Source organism: Sciurus vulgaris, assembly GCF_902686455.1.
Source record: "Sciurus vulgaris genome assembly, chromosome: 4".
NCBI classification, from domain to species: Eukaryota; Metazoa; Chordata; class Mammalia; order Rodentia; family Sciuridae; genus Sciurus; species Sciurus vulgaris.
In genome coordinates this window covers 171,977,176-171,993,610 of record NC_136464.1, presented here as the reverse complement: position 1 = coordinate 171,993,610, position 16,435 = coordinate 171,977,176, and the positions used below count along the sequence as shown (strand labels likewise).

At 40.8% G+C, this 16,435-nt stretch overlaps 1 protein-coding gene across 5 annotated transcripts in view; it reads left to right on the top strand.

Annotated features, from left to right (window-relative positions):
• The window catches only part of ABCC4 (ATP binding cassette subfamily C member 4 (PEL blood group)), a 243,002-nt gene that overhangs the window by 172,194 nt on the left and 54,373 nt on the right, over window positions 1-16,435 (top strand). The gene's annotated exons all lie outside the window — the stretch shown is intronic.

The following is a 16,435-nucleotide window of genomic DNA, read 5'->3' as shown; positions in this document are numbered from 1 at the left end:
GAGGAAGAGGAGACATGAGAGGTAGGAGGGCAAAACCACCTTCAGACCCAGGGGAAGGGGCTTGGCCTCTGCCCTGGGTGCAAGGGGAAATCAAAGGACAGCTTAAAGGATGGACATGTCCACATTGCGTGTTAAAAGGAGAAGTCATCCTATCTCACAGGGTTGTTTCTCCTTGTCTTCAACTTTCTTGTGTCTTTTGTCAACAATTTGAAATAAACAGTCTCTTCAAGGAGAGTCTCTGGGCTTGCATTCTATAGAACCCAGGCCGGTCAGTGCTTAGCTTTATAACCTCTGAGGCCTCAAACTGTTGTGTGTCCACCAGTGCAGAGATGGCGCTCTGCAGTTGGAATGGGCGCTTCCTCCCTCTAGCAAGCTTCCCTAATTGTAGGACAACCGGCTCGCAACTGCCTGAGGGCCAAGGTCAGGATGATGTGAGGTTTGTTTTTACAAGACTGAACTTACTCAATTTTTCTGTTTGGTTATCTTGATTTTCTAAGCAGAGTGGAGTTGTCTTTATCTAAGAGTTCTTAATTCAGCACAAAAGGGGAACGTCTTTTGCACATTTGTTTGGGTGGTGATGTGCGCAGCTCTGGAGTAGCAAAGTGTAAACTAAGGCAAAATATTGGCTGTGACAAGAGCGAACACACATTGCTCATGTTGAAACTTAACTTCAAGACTTATTGAACAACTGGTGATTCTGCGTCGTACTCATACTGTTGACTGGAAGGGCGTTCTTTATAGATAATTACATAGGTATGGTAAAGTTAACTTTATTTTCCCTATTTTTATTGGTGCATTATAATTATGCATAAAGGTGGGACTTGTTACATATTTGCACGTGATGGAACAGTGTAGTTTGGCCAGTATCAGTCATTCCTCACTATTTCCCCTTTCTCCTGCTCCCTCCCCCAATCCCTTTCCTCTACTGTACTGATCTCCCTTCAGTTTTTCATGGGATTCCCTTACATACCTTTCTTTCCTAAAGTTAAATTTAAATACTGTGTCTCTCTTTTTTATTTAACAAAAATCTGTCATTTAGGGTCTGGGGTTGTGGCTCAGTGGTGGAGCACTTGCCTAGCATGTGTGGAACACTGGGTTCGATTCTCAGCACCACATATAAATAAAGATATAAAGATCCATTGACAAATAAAAGATAGTTTAAAAAAACTGTCATTTAATTAAATTGAATATCCAATTTAAAATTTCTGTATTCTTAAACAGTCAATAAAGAATCTAAGGCAGCACCCCTTTCTGGTGTTATGTTTTAGTGATACCTTTCTGGGAAGATAGTTTTGATACGTTTGATTTCAGACAAATAGGCTGCCCTTACACACACACATACACATACACCACCTCAAGGAGAAATGACGTTTTCAATACGTGACCCTTTCAAATCGAATATTGATGTACATCTTAAAATGTAAATTGAGGAAAATAATGTTCTTGGCTGGAATGTATGATGTATGTTGCTCTCGTTGAACCTGGGTTGGCATTTTAGCCAGCTATGAAAACTTCTCTGAAGAATGTATAGTTGGGGCTGGGGAGATAGCTCAGTCGGTAGAGTGCTTGCCTTGCAAGCACAAGGCCCTGAGTTCTAATCCCCAGCACCGCAAAAAAAAAAAAAAAAAAAAAGAATGTATAGTTGAACCTGGAAACGGTTGGACCCGGGCAAGGGCGTCAAGCGGGTGGGGGGCCGCTCTCCTGGTAATATCCTGCAACGTAAGGATGTGTGTTGGTCTGTGTCCGTGTCCTCTGAAGATGTTGTCATTCCCAGTTGGTGGGCTTCACTGAAGATAAGGCCAGTAATCTGGTTCATGCACACGTGGTGCTTGTTCTCTGAATTGTCCTTGTTTTCAGGTTTCTCTCTGCTGCTTGTGGTCTCCTGGAAGTCTTTGTGGGCTCCTCCTCTTCCCTTGATGCTTGGTCCCTGCGTCTTGGCTGGACTGCAGGTGGCCTCCTTCCATGCTGTGCCGTGGTGGGATTCCTGCCCTTGGCTTTTGACTGACCCCTTCAGTGTTGGGGAGTGCCAGGGACCCCCAGGCTTATTCACCAGCCACGTGCCCAGTGTAAACCCGATGGTGTTGCATGACTGGATTCTTTCTCTGAGGCTTTCTGTTTCCAGGAGAGATGCAGATGAAGTTAGCGAAACCAATGGCATCGCCTCTAGAGCTTCATAAGCCAAAAGTTAAGATGGCCACTTGCGACTTGCTCTAACCTGTTGTTTAATTCCATTGCTAGTAAGTGGTCTCGATAGAAGGAAGAAGTCAGCAGTTCTCGTCGTTTTGTCCATTCATTCATTTTCTCCTCCGCTGGGTTGGGGCGGTGCTGGCATTCTCTCTGCAGAATGTCCTAGTGAGTGGGCTGCCGCTCAGGGCCACACTCCGCCCCAGGGCCACTTGCTGTTCATCCTAAACTTGTTCCTGCTACTTGTCCTTGTAATTTCATAACATACTTACCATCTGAACTGATGATTAGGATGGCAAGTCGCAGAGTGGTTTGACAACCTGAAGGCTTTGGGAAGACTTAATAAAGACCTCACTAGTAAGTTTTTTTTCCTCCTGATTTAGATGTGGATGAGAATAATGGGGCAGGGGAACAATGGAGGACTAGAAGAGGACTCTGTACTTAGAGCTTCCCAGGAGTCTCGGAAGCTACAGATGGTGCATTACTGGTGTGTTTACATAAGGAAGATTGTGAGAAACTCCACCATCAGACCCTGTACATGTATTTTTTTATATATTCTTTTTTGGTTTGTTCTTTTTTGATACACATGACAGTAGAGTGTGTACATGGAGTATAACTTCCCCTTCTTGTGGTTGTACATGATGTGGAGTTTCACTGGCCACATAGTCATACATGAACACAGGAAAGTTATGTCTGATTTGTTCTACTGCCTTTCCCATTCCCATTCTCCTCTCTTCCTATACATGTTTTTAAGTTAAGGCAGAATTTTAAGGTTTTGCATTGTTTCAGGGCTGGTCTCCTACATATTCGTATTGCAGCAGCTACGCAGGCTTCTTCTGTGACCTGTCTAGGGAAGTTGGGGAAGGCATTCAGATGTTTCCTGAACCACACGTAGAGGAGGAGAGGCATACATGGCAGGAAGCCCAGGAGCACGGGGTGTTTGCAGGGAAGCACAGTGTAGAACAGCCACATCAAGAAGCTTGAGACAAGGCACTAGAGGAGATAAAGGTCGATGGACACAAAGGGGTCAGACCACAGGGAGACTAGTGTCTCAAGAGTTTAGTTTTAGAGTGTTAGGTAGAAGGGCACAGAGAGGAACAAGAGAGGACCAGGAGTTGCAGTAACATGGGGAGGACAGGCAGGGACACTGTTTCAATGTGATTCTCTTGGGACATCCAGGTAGTAATACCAAAGTACGGTCAATGCAAGCCCTCGATCCTGCATAGTGGGTTCGCACTGCAGGATAACTCCTCCCCTGGGGCACGGTGTCACACAAGCCGGTAACAAGCGTGCGCACCACCATGGTATTTGCCTTTGCTACTTGGTGTGTTGCTGTCTAGTCAGATTGTAGTTGCTGGCAGAATTGGAGCTGTTAGCAGTTCCAGAGGAAGAGGGAGAGTACATAAGAGCCTAATGCGTACAGTCTGTTTAGTATGCTTTACCTGAGGATGCAAGAGTCCTGAAATTGCTTCTGCAAACGCTGTTGGTTCCCTGGGTTCTTGTGTTGTTGGCATGAGGGTTGAGCGTGCTGCCGAGGGTACGGATGTGCATGACTGGGTGGCGCTTGCAGTATAAGTGAGATTCAAGGATCGGTAGGGTGGAGTGGAGGAACCTCAGACACCTTCGTAATTTCACTGCCAGCTCTATCACTTCTCTCTGCTCTTCCGAAACCACACACTCTGCATCCATAAAACTGAGAGAAAAAATACCGATGGCAGAGGGGTTGCTGTGAGACTGAAATGGCATTACTTCAGTAAAATTATTTTTTGTTTTGTTTTGTTTTAGAGAGGGGGCCTTGCTATGTTGCTCCTGGGCTCAGGTGGTCCTCTTGCTTCACCCCCGAGGAGTTGGTAATCCAGGTGTGTGCTACCACAGCGGCCTAAAAAATATATAGAAGTATATTTCTTTTTCCTTTGGGGGTGCTGGGTATTGAACCCAGGGCCTTGCATATGCTGGCAAGTACTCTACCTTTGAACCACACCCCAGTACCATTTCAGCAAATTCTTAGAGTATTATCTAAGCACACAACATGTACTACAGAAGGGGTAGTTATTTTGATAATACATTTTTTTTTTTTAAATGGGAGAAACAATCTGCTAGCAGCCCTAGGTCACATCCCCTTGTACTGAGGTAACTGTTAGGCAGATACCAGACCCGCAAATATCACCACGTGAGTTTGTACCCCAGATTCTAGGTTCGTTATCCCTGAAGATTTTAATGGCTGTTTTCTCATTGAGAGTTACAGTATCAGTTGTCTTCAGAAGGGACCATGGAATGTGAAATATTTTATATTCATGTGATTGCCTTAGTGCTTGAGAAAATTCCTTGGTCCCCAATAACAGTGAGTAGAGTTTCAATGATCTGAAATTCTATAGTTAACCATCATCACTTCCCAGGGGTCTTCCTACTGGACAAACATGAAAATGAACCTATGATGCAGAGGTGGGATTTGGGCCTGTCAGTTTTCCTTGTTTCAAATTTGGGACCGCTCTGAGCTTGCAAACTCACGCACAGCTGCCCTCAGCAAAACGCTGTAATTTATCGAGGAGAACTGAATTGCGAAACCTTTCTTCCCCACACACCCCTCATCCAAAAAAAAAAAAAAAAAAAAAGAAAAGAAAAAAATCAACAGCTTGACTGAGCTTAAATAACTGACTTTTCATATCCTTTCATGGGACACAAAGGGCTAATCCTGAGGCTACTTGAGCCACCAATGCAGGCGGTGGTGGGGACCACCACGGGATGTGTCATTGCCTCCTCCCCACACACAAAACACATCGACTGCGGCTTTATGAGGTGAAAATGCCCAAGCAAAAGAAAATGGGAAGGAGGTGTCCTCAGTCATCTCTTCCTGGGGGAGGAGTGAGAAAAAGCTTCTGCATCTGGGCATTGAGAACAAAGCCAGCCTAAGACTGGGGATAATAGGCTGGGTCACTGGCTTTTATAGAAGCATAAGGGTTGGAACTGCCTTGGCTTGTCTCGGTACCACTGACCCTTGCATTTCATTGTGTAGAGATGTCAGGGAAAGTGTGTAGAAAGCCCGTGAACAATGACTTTGTCATTTTGAGATTTCTACGGTTTGTTCACCCCTGCCCCCCACTCCCACCCTCAAATCCCCTTTGGACAAAAGAGATTGTTAGTGAGGTTGCTTTGCCCTGGTTTCAAAGATCTCTGTCTTACTGACTCTTTAAGAGTAAAATCATCCATTTTAACTGAATCACAGTGTTTTCATGCTTTCAACAGCAACAAAAGAGGTTTAGTCAGTGAGTTTGCAAGGAGGGAATGGTCTGTGGAAACGCCAGCTCCAGAGAGAATGATTCATACCAGCTGCCAGGTTAAAGTGGGTTTCCTTGCCACGGACAGGGGAGTTGATGACATGGTTCCTGGAAATACTGACCAAACTTGACCCGTGGGCTTCAGTGATCAGGGTGATGGGATTCACACAGGCCCACTCCTGTGACTCTCTTACCTTTCTTTCTTTCTTTTTTTTTTTTAAATAGCAATGAGATGGTTGGGTTCTTTCCAGTGAGATAGTTAGCACACTTAGCAGCACTGTCAACATCAGGATGGTGACAGTTAATCACTGGGGACCCTCCCAGGCTTCCAGGCTGGCAACCAGTGTTCCAATTTGTCCCAGCATGTGTGCTCCAATGATAATGGTTGTCGTTTAACAAGACGCTAATTAAGACCTAAGGAGAAAAAATGAAGGGTCTCATTTTTATCAAGCCTGGTGGTATTCTGCAGAGCATAGGATTTTACGTCCTGGCATTATTGGATGATGTCCACGGCAAAACAATTGTGGCCATTCACAGTGCAGTCTCTTGTTGTCTTGCATCCTGCGTCATGATAAAGTGGGCAGTTATTACTCAGGAGAGGAAATGGCAACATATTTAGTCTTTGAGGACCTTCAGAATCTCCATATGCTATTCTTGATTGTATTCATTTTAGTTTATATACCTAATGAGTTTTCTTGATAAGATGAACAAGGAAAGGTTGGGCTGGCGAACTTGCCTCTGTTCTTGCACTTGCTGTTTGGCGTGTGGACGTGTCCCTTGGCTATGATGTGGGACATGGTCCATTATAATATACTGTCTTGTGTTTGTCTCCCGCTTATGAGTTTCGTGACTCACTGGTGTCCTGCAGCCCTTTCTCTGGGTCACTGAGTGTTCTCTGAGTGTCTTCTGCATTCAGTCCTGAAGTAGGCAGTCCAGTGTGAGCTCCCAGCAGGGGGCCAGCACCCCGTGGGGCAGTTATCACCCATGGCTGGGAGCCATATTTGTTCTGAGGCACAGGATTGGTTACCATTAGGCCTCATGTGCACAGAAGGCTGTCACCTCTGGATATTGTGCCATTTCTGTATACGATGCCTAATATTTGAACATGGAATTCTGGTGGCATAAATTTTTTTACCCTATCATTATTTTTAATTGAGATGTAGTTTACATACGATAAAATAAACTTTGTCTTTTAGTTTGCTGAATTTTGATAATTGTGTACATCTCTGTGGCTGCCACCTGAAAGGAGATGTAGAACATTTTACTTGCCCTCAGAACATCTCCCTTTCAATTCTGCAATTTCCACACCCCAGCCTCACCCAGATTTCACCCAACACAGATGTGTTTTTCTGTTCCTGACCTACATGTTCATGAAATCAAAACAGTACATATTTCTTTGGTGCTGAATTATTTTGCTCAACCAACTAGTGATTTTTCCCTTCCAGGCACATTTCGATGGTTTCTTCCTACAAGTTTTTCCGAGTAGTATCCCATTGTATGAAGATACCAAATTTTATTTATCTTTTCTCTTTTCTCCCAATGACATTTGGATGGTTGCTTTTTTTCTTTTAAGCAGTGGACACTTTCGTTCAAGTGTTTATGTGCACATATGTTTTCATTCCTCCTGGATGAAATACCTAAGAGTGAAATTGCTGAGTTATAGTGTGGATTTATTTTACTTTAAAAAAAACACAACAGAACAAATGACCACAAAGGCTTTTGTACCACTTTACACACTCACCACAATTCATGGGCACTCCAGTTGCTCCAAGTGCTTATTAACATTTAACGTTATCCGTTGATGTTAGTCTTCCTACTGGGTATGGCTGATGTCGTTGGGGTTTTAGTTTTTATTTCCCTGATGATTAATGGTATCATGCTCTTTTCACGATGCATGCTTATTGGCCTTTCAGATCTCTTTGGTAAAATAGTGGTTCAGATCTCTTGCTGATTTTTTAAAACTTGTCACTGATGATTTATATGTACATTTTATATATATTTAATATTAGTGCTTCGTGAATATTTTCTCTTCCTTGTATTACTTTTTACCTTTATTTCTCTCTCTCTCTCTCCATCTCTCTCGATGTGCTGGGGATGGCACATGGGACCTCATGCATACACAAGTACACTTTTTTAATATTCTTACTGGTATCTCTTTTAGTAGGTTTTAATTTTGATGTAGTTCAGTGCTTGCCTCTTTTTAAATTTTCCCTTGCGTAGTACATGTTTTTTGTGTTCTAAGTAACATCAAAGACTCTCCTACTGTTCTACCTTTTTAAGAATCGATGCGTCTTGCGTTGGCTTCCGTGTGTGGCATGAGCACTAATTGGTGGTTGGGGTTTATTTTCTCCCTGGCTATTCCAGCCACATTGGTTAAGAAGATTTGTATTCACTGAATTGTCTTGAAGGCTTGGTCGACTGCATGTGAGCGGGTCCTGTCTGTGCACTTGATTTTGTTACACTGATCTGTTTGTCCTTGGGTCAGTGCCACAGTGTCTTGGTTATTGCTCATTTTAATAAGGCTTGAGACCCAAGTTCTCTAATTCTGTACTTTCTTTTGTCAAGATTGTTTTGTGCTTTCTAGATCCTTTAAATTTTAGAATCAACTTGTCAAAAAAAAATGTTTTTTAAGACTTGCTATTGGGTTTGATCCTAATACCAGTGGTAGTGGGCATGGGGGAGCCTTGCTGGGAGTTTGAGTAGAGTGGTTAGCCACAGATCAGTATGGGGGGTGGTCTGTAAATCTTAACAATATTCAGTATTTCATTTATCATCCTGGTATATCTTTCCACTTATTTAGGTCTTCTTTAATTTCTCAGAAATATTTTATCGTTTTCAATATTGCAGTCCTTTAGCTGTATTTGTTCTATTTGATATTCTCTTATTCTGTCGAGGGGGTTGTTTTCAATATTCTGTTTGTTGCTAGTGTTTAATGCAGTTGATTTATGTATGCTGACCCTGTCGTTGAACTTGTTGAATTCATATTGCATTTCTTGGAATTGTTTTATTGTTTCTTTTTTTAATTCTGTAGAATTTTCTACATATATAATCATGTCAGCGGCAAATAGTAAGTTTTACTTCTCCCTTTCCCATATTTATGATTTTTATTTCCTTTCCTTGATTTATTGCTGTGGCTTGGGCTTCTATTACAATGGAGAGTAGTAGTGATAAGATTTACTTATACACTTGGGGGGAAAATGTCAGTAGTTTCTCATTAAGAAGGAGGTTAATTACAGTTGAGTATGTGTGTTTTCCAGTAGATCTCTGTTTATACGTTGAATAAGTTTTATTTAATTTTCAATATTCTGAGTTTAAAATGTTTTTAATCAAAATAGGTTTGAATTTTGACATCTACTTCATCCCTCATCTGTTTAGATAATTGTATAATTATTCCCCTTTCCTATTTTGTATTTTTGTGGCGTTGGGGGTTGAACACAGTGCTTCGTTCATGCTAGGCAAGCACTCTACCACTGAGCTATAGCTCCTCCTTTACTCTTTAAATGTGGTAAATTATACTGTTTTTTATATTGGCAGATTAAATAAGCCTTGTATTTCTGGGATAAACTTCACTTGGTCCTGGTATCATGTATCATTTAATTAATTGATATTTTGTCATGAATTCTGTATTGCTTGTTCATGAAGAATTTGGTCTGTAATTTGCTCTTCTTGTGATCTTTTGTCAGTTTTTGTTATTCGAGATAACATTGACTTCATGGAAAGAATTGACAAGGTTTTTTTCTTTGTGATGGTCAGTTTCATTTGTCCCTTGGGCTAGGCAACACTTTCCAGTTATTCAGTCAGGTGGTAACTGGGTGTTGCTTAGAGGGTATTTTGTAAATATGACTAAAGTTCATAATCAGGTGATTTCCAGTAAGGAACGTTATGTCAGGTAATCTGGATGAGCTGATTCAGTCAGTGAAAAGACCCAAGAGCGGAGGATTCCCTAAAAAAGACCATATTGGGCCTTCACCTCTTGCACTGTCTACCAGCTGCTGTGTGGATTCTGGACCTGCCTGGCCTGCCCTCAAAATCGAGTAGCCGATTTCTTGCAATCAGTCTCTCGGTATTTATCTTGCACTGGTTCTGTTTTTCTCGTGGAAGTACTTCCTCCTCTATTTTCTGAAAGAGAATGAAGGGTTTATGAGATTGGCATTTTTTTCTTCCCTTCGTAGAATTCACCAGTGAATGTATACAGGCCAGGAATGTTCTCAGTGGGTATTTTGATTATGCTTCTAATTTTTTTCCAACTATAAGTTGACATAGTATTTTTCAGATTTCTATTCCTTCTCATGTTATTCTTCGTCCATTATTTTTCAGGATAGGTCCCCTTTGTATCAAAATGTTAAATCGATGGGCGCAGTGTTTATTCTGTCTTCTTTGAATGCTGGGCCTCCCCTTGAGTTACCCTCTTCTCATTGTGAGCATGGTAATCCCCCCCCTACACACGCTTTTTTCCCCCCTTGCTCAGTTTTGGTGTGGCCCCTTATTTATTTCATTATTGCTTTCAAAGAACCCACTTTTCAGTTCACTGATTTTTTTTTTCTCCTTGGAGGTTATCCTATTTCTTCATTAATATCTACTTTTTTCTAATTTTCATTCTTCTTATACTTGAATATGCTGTTTTATTCTTTTAAGGTGATTTTTAGACTCTTGACTTTTAGAATTTCTGGGTTTGTTGTTGTTGTTTTTAAGATAAGGTCTTACAAAGTTGCTGAGGCTGACCTTGAACTTTTTTTTGTTGTTGTTACCAGGGATTGAACCCAGGGGTGCTTAACCACTGAGCCACATCCCCAACCCTTTTTATATTTTATTTTGAGACAGGGTCTCACTAAGTCCTTATGGCCTTGCTAAGTTGCTGAGGCTGGCATTGAACGTGTGATTCTCCTGCCTCAGCCTTCCAAGTAGGTGGGATTACAGGGTATGTACCACCACACTTGGCTAGCTTTTCTGTTTTTAAAAGATTTATTTTGAAACTGAAAATTTACCTCTAAATACAGCATTGGTTACAGACTTCAAATTTTAATATTTTAGATTTTTGTTTTATTTTTTCAAAATTCTAATCTTAATTTCCTTTAACTGGGTGTTAGTAGAAGTATATTGCTGAATGTACAAGGGGTTAATGATTTTCAGATTATCTTGTTATTGAGTTCTTTTTAAATCCACTTAGGTCAAATATATTCTGTATAATTTTTGTCCCTTGAAGTTTGTTGATATTTGCTCTGTGTCATAATACAAATGCATTTGAAAAGAGTGTAGATAATGGCCTTTAGTTTGTTTGTTGTTTTCACATCTGTACTTATATAATTCTTGTTCCATTAGTTACTGAGATAAGTGGGCCAAGATTTCCCATCATGATTGAATTTGTTTCTCCTGGGTACAGTCAGATTTTGCTTTATGCATTTTGGAGTTATATATTTAGATTGATATAAATTGATTTGTGTGTTTCTTCTGAGTAATTTGACCTTTTTTTTTTTTCTTACGATTGTCCTTCCTGAACTAAAACTTTTCTGTTCACCATGGTATTGACAGATAATCCTCCTTTCTTTTGATTAGTGTTTTCATCTCTCGGCACCTTTGTTTTTGTGGTGCATATATTTTTTTCCCCTTTTGTGGTGCTGGGTGTTGAACCAGAGGCCTCATGCACACTAGGCAAGCACCCTGCCACTGAGCCACACTCCCAAGCCCTTAATATGTGCCTTTCAGAAGTAGTCTGTCTTCAGACTTCTTCCTTGGATTTTGTAGTAAGCATTATTAACACTGATGAAAGGCAGAAAGGAAGACTTTGCTCAGATGTGCAGGACCAAAGGCAGGAATGGATGCCACGTTCCCTCATGCCTTCTCTCCCCATAGGGACCAAGTGTAACCCACCAGCCATTCATTCTTCAATGCAGCTGGCCTTGACTCAGGACACAGAGCTGACTGAAGGATGACACAGGTCCCCAGGTTACTCTGGATATAAGATCACCAGCCAAGTGAAGGGTAAAGGAGTGATTACTGTATTCAAGTCTAGAAAAACTTAATCTTAGAGAACATGTGTGTCGATCTCCTCATACAAATCAGTCACTTTAGCATCCCATAAAGTTTAGACTTAACAGAGGCAACTGAGCTGGCTGAGGTCAAAAGAACCAGGTGATAGAGGAGAGACCTCCCAAGGTGGGTCCTGTAACAACAGATCTGGGAACCAGAGTTGACCTCTGAACTGCCCAAGGATGGGTGCCACACTAGTACACAAGTCACACCTGCAGACTTTGTGCTGACGCTGTCAGTGTTGAGGCTCAGGAGCTTACCTTTAAGGCCTTCCATATTTTCCTCTTTGCTTGGACTCATCCTGTAATTGCAGGGTAGTGTATAATTTGATAGGACTTACATTTTTATTTCTTAATTCTTCTGGAGATTTGTACAGCCTGCTCCGAATTTTAGTGCTTCCACAAGAATCCTGTGTTAGCCAGTGACACAATCTGTTATGATAGTCATTTTCATTTGGAGGTTATTTTTTATCTCGTATGTTTTCAGAATAAATAGATAGAAGATCTCTTTTACACCCACATGAGTAAATAGCTTACTGATCAAAAACTAGGCATCAGGATTTTTTTTTTTTTTCCCTTTCTAAATCGGGAAAATCTTGCCATGCTTTCTTGCCAAGAAGTGAATCCTGCTTTGTTTATTGCACTTAAGTCATATCTTCTGCAAAATCAATAATAGTTTGAGGCAATCTGGATGATTTGCACTTATCAGAATTTGGAACGGAATTCTAGAGGCCTACTGACAGCAGAATTAAAAGCTTTCCAGTTCCACTGAGGTGTTAGCAATCTCGATGATCCTGATCTTATTTTTTAATACTGTAAACAAGTAATAAGAATACTGTCTACTGATTAAGTGGCCTTCTGAGTAAATACATGTTTTCACTTTGTACCTCATAACAGGTATGAAACAGAGTTCAAATAAGGAGTGAGTGAGGCAGAAGGATGAATGGCATTTCATTTGCATAAAGTAAGAAGAATATATTTTTTACTGCTGTTTATAGGAAACAAGTTACTTGGCTCAAGCATCACATACACTTGTAGGAACAGAATCCCATGGAATTACGTGTAAAGTGAATTGTAGGTAGATACCTAGGAATTCCTACAGAACTATAAGCTGTTTGGTAAACAAATGCCAAACAGGCAAACAAGTACTTGTAATTAAAATTGTGTATGTGAAGATACATTAAAACCTGTAATATTATAATATGATATTAATTCTAGAGTGTCTTCATGGGAAAAATTTATATTCTTACCACCATTCAAATACAAATGTTGAGCATACAAAATAGCCAGTTTGCACTTTGCATTCTTAGATTTTGTATCTTTATTAAAATTAAATTTGGTTCCTCCCCCTTTTCTTAAGTCATTTTGCTTTTAAGGCTTAAAAATTCATCTTTCTTATGAAACTTCCTTTGTTTTAACTTGACACAATATTTCTAATATCAACATGTCTCATTGTGTTCTATTAGCAAGCAATTTAAGATCTTTTCAGTGCTGACAAGCTCATTACCTAATTAGCTGAGAATCTAGTCTGTTCTCATGAGAGAGGCCAGATGAAACCACAAGAAACCCAACAAAATTCTTAAATGCATAGAAAGGGACAATATGTAAAAGAGGAATATATTCAGGTACTTTTAAATTTTGAACCTTATATGTGTATGGGGTACACTATCATGCAGAGATTAAGAGAACAGACTTGGGATTAAAGTGACTGAATTATCTTACTTAACCCTCTGAGCCTGTTTTCTCCTTTGTAAATGGCAGTGATAAGCCCTGCTACTTAGATCTGATATGAGAATGAAGTTAGATAATGCAGGTGAAATATTTAAGAGGTTGCATACAAGGCAAGCGTCATGAAGTGTTATCTTTTTTCTTCCTGGTATTTGGGAGGGCAAGGCAATTGTACTTTTTCTTTGACTGTCAGCTAGATATAGAAAATTGTGTAATTTCTTCAATATTCTGGGGACATTTGCCATATGTACTAGCAATAAAGTAACATTTTCCTGGTTGGGGGCAGTGTTTTAAACACCACAATTAACATTTTTCATAAGCATCATTTTTTTCCTTTATTGCTTTTGCACGCCTCATTAACAGTTCATTTAGATGTAAGTGTGGTTTGTTAGAAACAGCTGCTCACAGGGCAGATCTTTCTGAGGATGAAGTGCACTGGACATCCTTTCTGTGTGTGGGAAATAAGATCCTTCACCTTTGTCACCCTGACACCCAAGTCAGGATGTTTGCTTGCACCAAGGAGGCTGGCCTGGGATGGACACGGTTTGATTTCTTGGGATTCACTAATGTACAAAATCTAACTTTTGTGTTTCCCTCCATACTGACACAACAGTCACCATGCATTGGAACTGAAATACCAAATTCATCTTTTTTAATGCTGGGTATGGTAGCACAAACCCGTAATCCCAGCCACTTAGGAGCCTGAGGCAGAAGGATAGCAAGTTTGAGTCCAGCCTCAGCAAGTTAGCAAAACCCTGACTCCCCCCACCTAATAATAATAATAATAATAATAATAATTTTTAAGAAAAAAAACACCAAATCTGCGAAGTAGGTATTAGGTTTGGTGCTATAGATACCTTTTCTCAGTGTCCCAGAAATGCTCAGGAATTTTAGAACAGTAATTTTTCACTGAGAAGAAGCCAGGCTTGAAACAGAAAGTTATAGAATAAAACAAGCATATTAAAAAATGTTGAGTTACCTCCTTTTCCCTATGTTATCAATCTTTGGAATGCTGAGACAAAAGATATGGCAAAGACAGTAGTAACAGGCATGAGGTTTAGGGGCTATTGTATGTCAGAAGTGCACATTTAAGCAAGATGGACTTTAAACAAGGTCAAGGAAAGCTGCAGTCATTTTGGTACGTGTGACATTTAGGAAACAAAACGCTTGCTTCCTTGTGTGTTTGGGTGGAACCAAGCTGTCGAGTGGTCAGAGTGGGATACCTTATGCTCCAACTTCGTGATATTCCTCAAAGTCCTTGGGACCATAGATCTTTGATTGTACTGTTCCTCCTCTTCTGACTCTTGGCTACAAAAGCAGCCCACTGAGGGGTAGTGATAAGGGAAGCTGAGCTTCTGCTTGTGAAGCAGGAACTGCTGATACTTGTCTCCCTGAATTCCCACCACCAGCCTTTGGGTTTGTTAGTACAGCCTGGTTTTTACTCTATTCAGAGATGGGAAGTCTTACCCTTCCTGTTTCATATTGAAGAGAATCGGCCCCAAACCTGTCCTAGCACTCAATATAAGACTTAAGGGATTTTCCCTCGGGGTCTAAGTTGTCATTCTCTGAAAACTACATACCTACTGCGAGTTATGAAATCTCAACTCAAGATCAAGTTTTTATCCAAGACCTGTTTGTATTTGTCCATGCAGAATTATAAAATTTGGTTAGAATTCCCAGCTGTTATACCCAAACGTGACACGTGTGTCAAAGTGACACCTCCCCTCAGCCCTTGGGGCATCAGGGCTTGGGCCAGTCCCTTCTCCAGTCTATATGCACACCTTGGCATGGCAGGAGGCTGGGTGTGTACCTTGGGTTCAGCTCTTTAGAATCCCTGGGAATCTGTAAGGAAGAGATGAGACTGATTTCACAGGAAGAATGTTCATCATATATTGGAATCTCTTTTTCCCCTTTCAGAGTGTTAGCTTTTTGCTCAGGTATTTTTGTCCTATCCCAACTTTCATGAAGAGTTTAAGAAAACTTACAGTAAAAAATTTTGTATATGCCTTCTGCCAAGTGAGGTGTTTTTGTGTAAGATTGTGACTTCTGAGCCTGGGGCCAGGGTCCTTCTGCCCCAGGACCTAGTGTGTGCTTCCGTTGAGGGTGGACACTGAGTGTCCAATTGCAGTCCGATCACCTGAAGCCACAGGCCACAATTTCATTCATGTCTTGATAAAGTTGATTGTTTGAAATCAGCATTAACCACTGACTTGGGATTCTTTCTGCTTGCTCTCTTTTTTAGACCAGGATAATTTCCCTAAATAAAGTCAGCTCACAGGGGGACTTGATGATTAAGTGAATGTTCATAGAATAAGCAAGAGAGCCCTGCTCCCCGTAGATGCCTGATAAGTGGCACCTGCTCTTGTGATTATCATTCGCCTTTTGGAATAAACATTTCAAATGCTTATCCTAATGGTGGAAAAGTGAATGCATATCTAGGAGATAAGATTAAAAAAAAAAAAAAAACCTTTCTAGACAGTGAAGATTGTTTACTTACTATCAAGACTCTTCCACAGACTTATAAGAATGTTAAAATATTTGTCACATTTCTTTTGTTGGTTCTTTATTAGGCCCATTCACAAACTCTGGAATCCTCAAGTAAGGGTGTTTAGAGGAAAAATTAAAGAGAAATAATGAGGTCCACATAAAAACATTTTCCTCAACAATAGAAAGTTGGCGATATACTGAGGGCACACATGGTGGGTAATAGTGTGAGACCCCAGTTCTGTGATTTATGCGGTGTGAATTTGATCAAGTTTCTTTTCCTCTCCCTGTGCCTCAGTGTCTCTGTTCAAGATGATCCTACTACTTTCTGGGGGCACTGAGAGGATTAAAGCAGTTGATTCATGTGACGGGTTTAACATAGAGCCATATACACAGTTAGCACTCGGTGAATATTAACTGTGGGTAGTAGAAGATCAAGAGGGAGGACTCCCACTTTCAAACAGAAAGATTGAAATTAGTTTCTTCCTTTTCTGAGCCCTGAATTGCCCCTAACCACTTTTTTTTTTTTTTTTTTTCCTGGCCGGGGGGCTAGTGGATCTTGGGGATTGAACTCAGGGGCACTCGACCACTGAGCCACATCCCCAGCCCTATTTTGTATTTTATTTAGAGACGGGATCTCACTGAGTTGATTAGTGTCTCGCCTTTGCTGAGACTGGCTTTGAACTCACAATCCTCCTGCCTCAGTCTCCTGAGCTGCTGGGATTACAGACGTGTGCC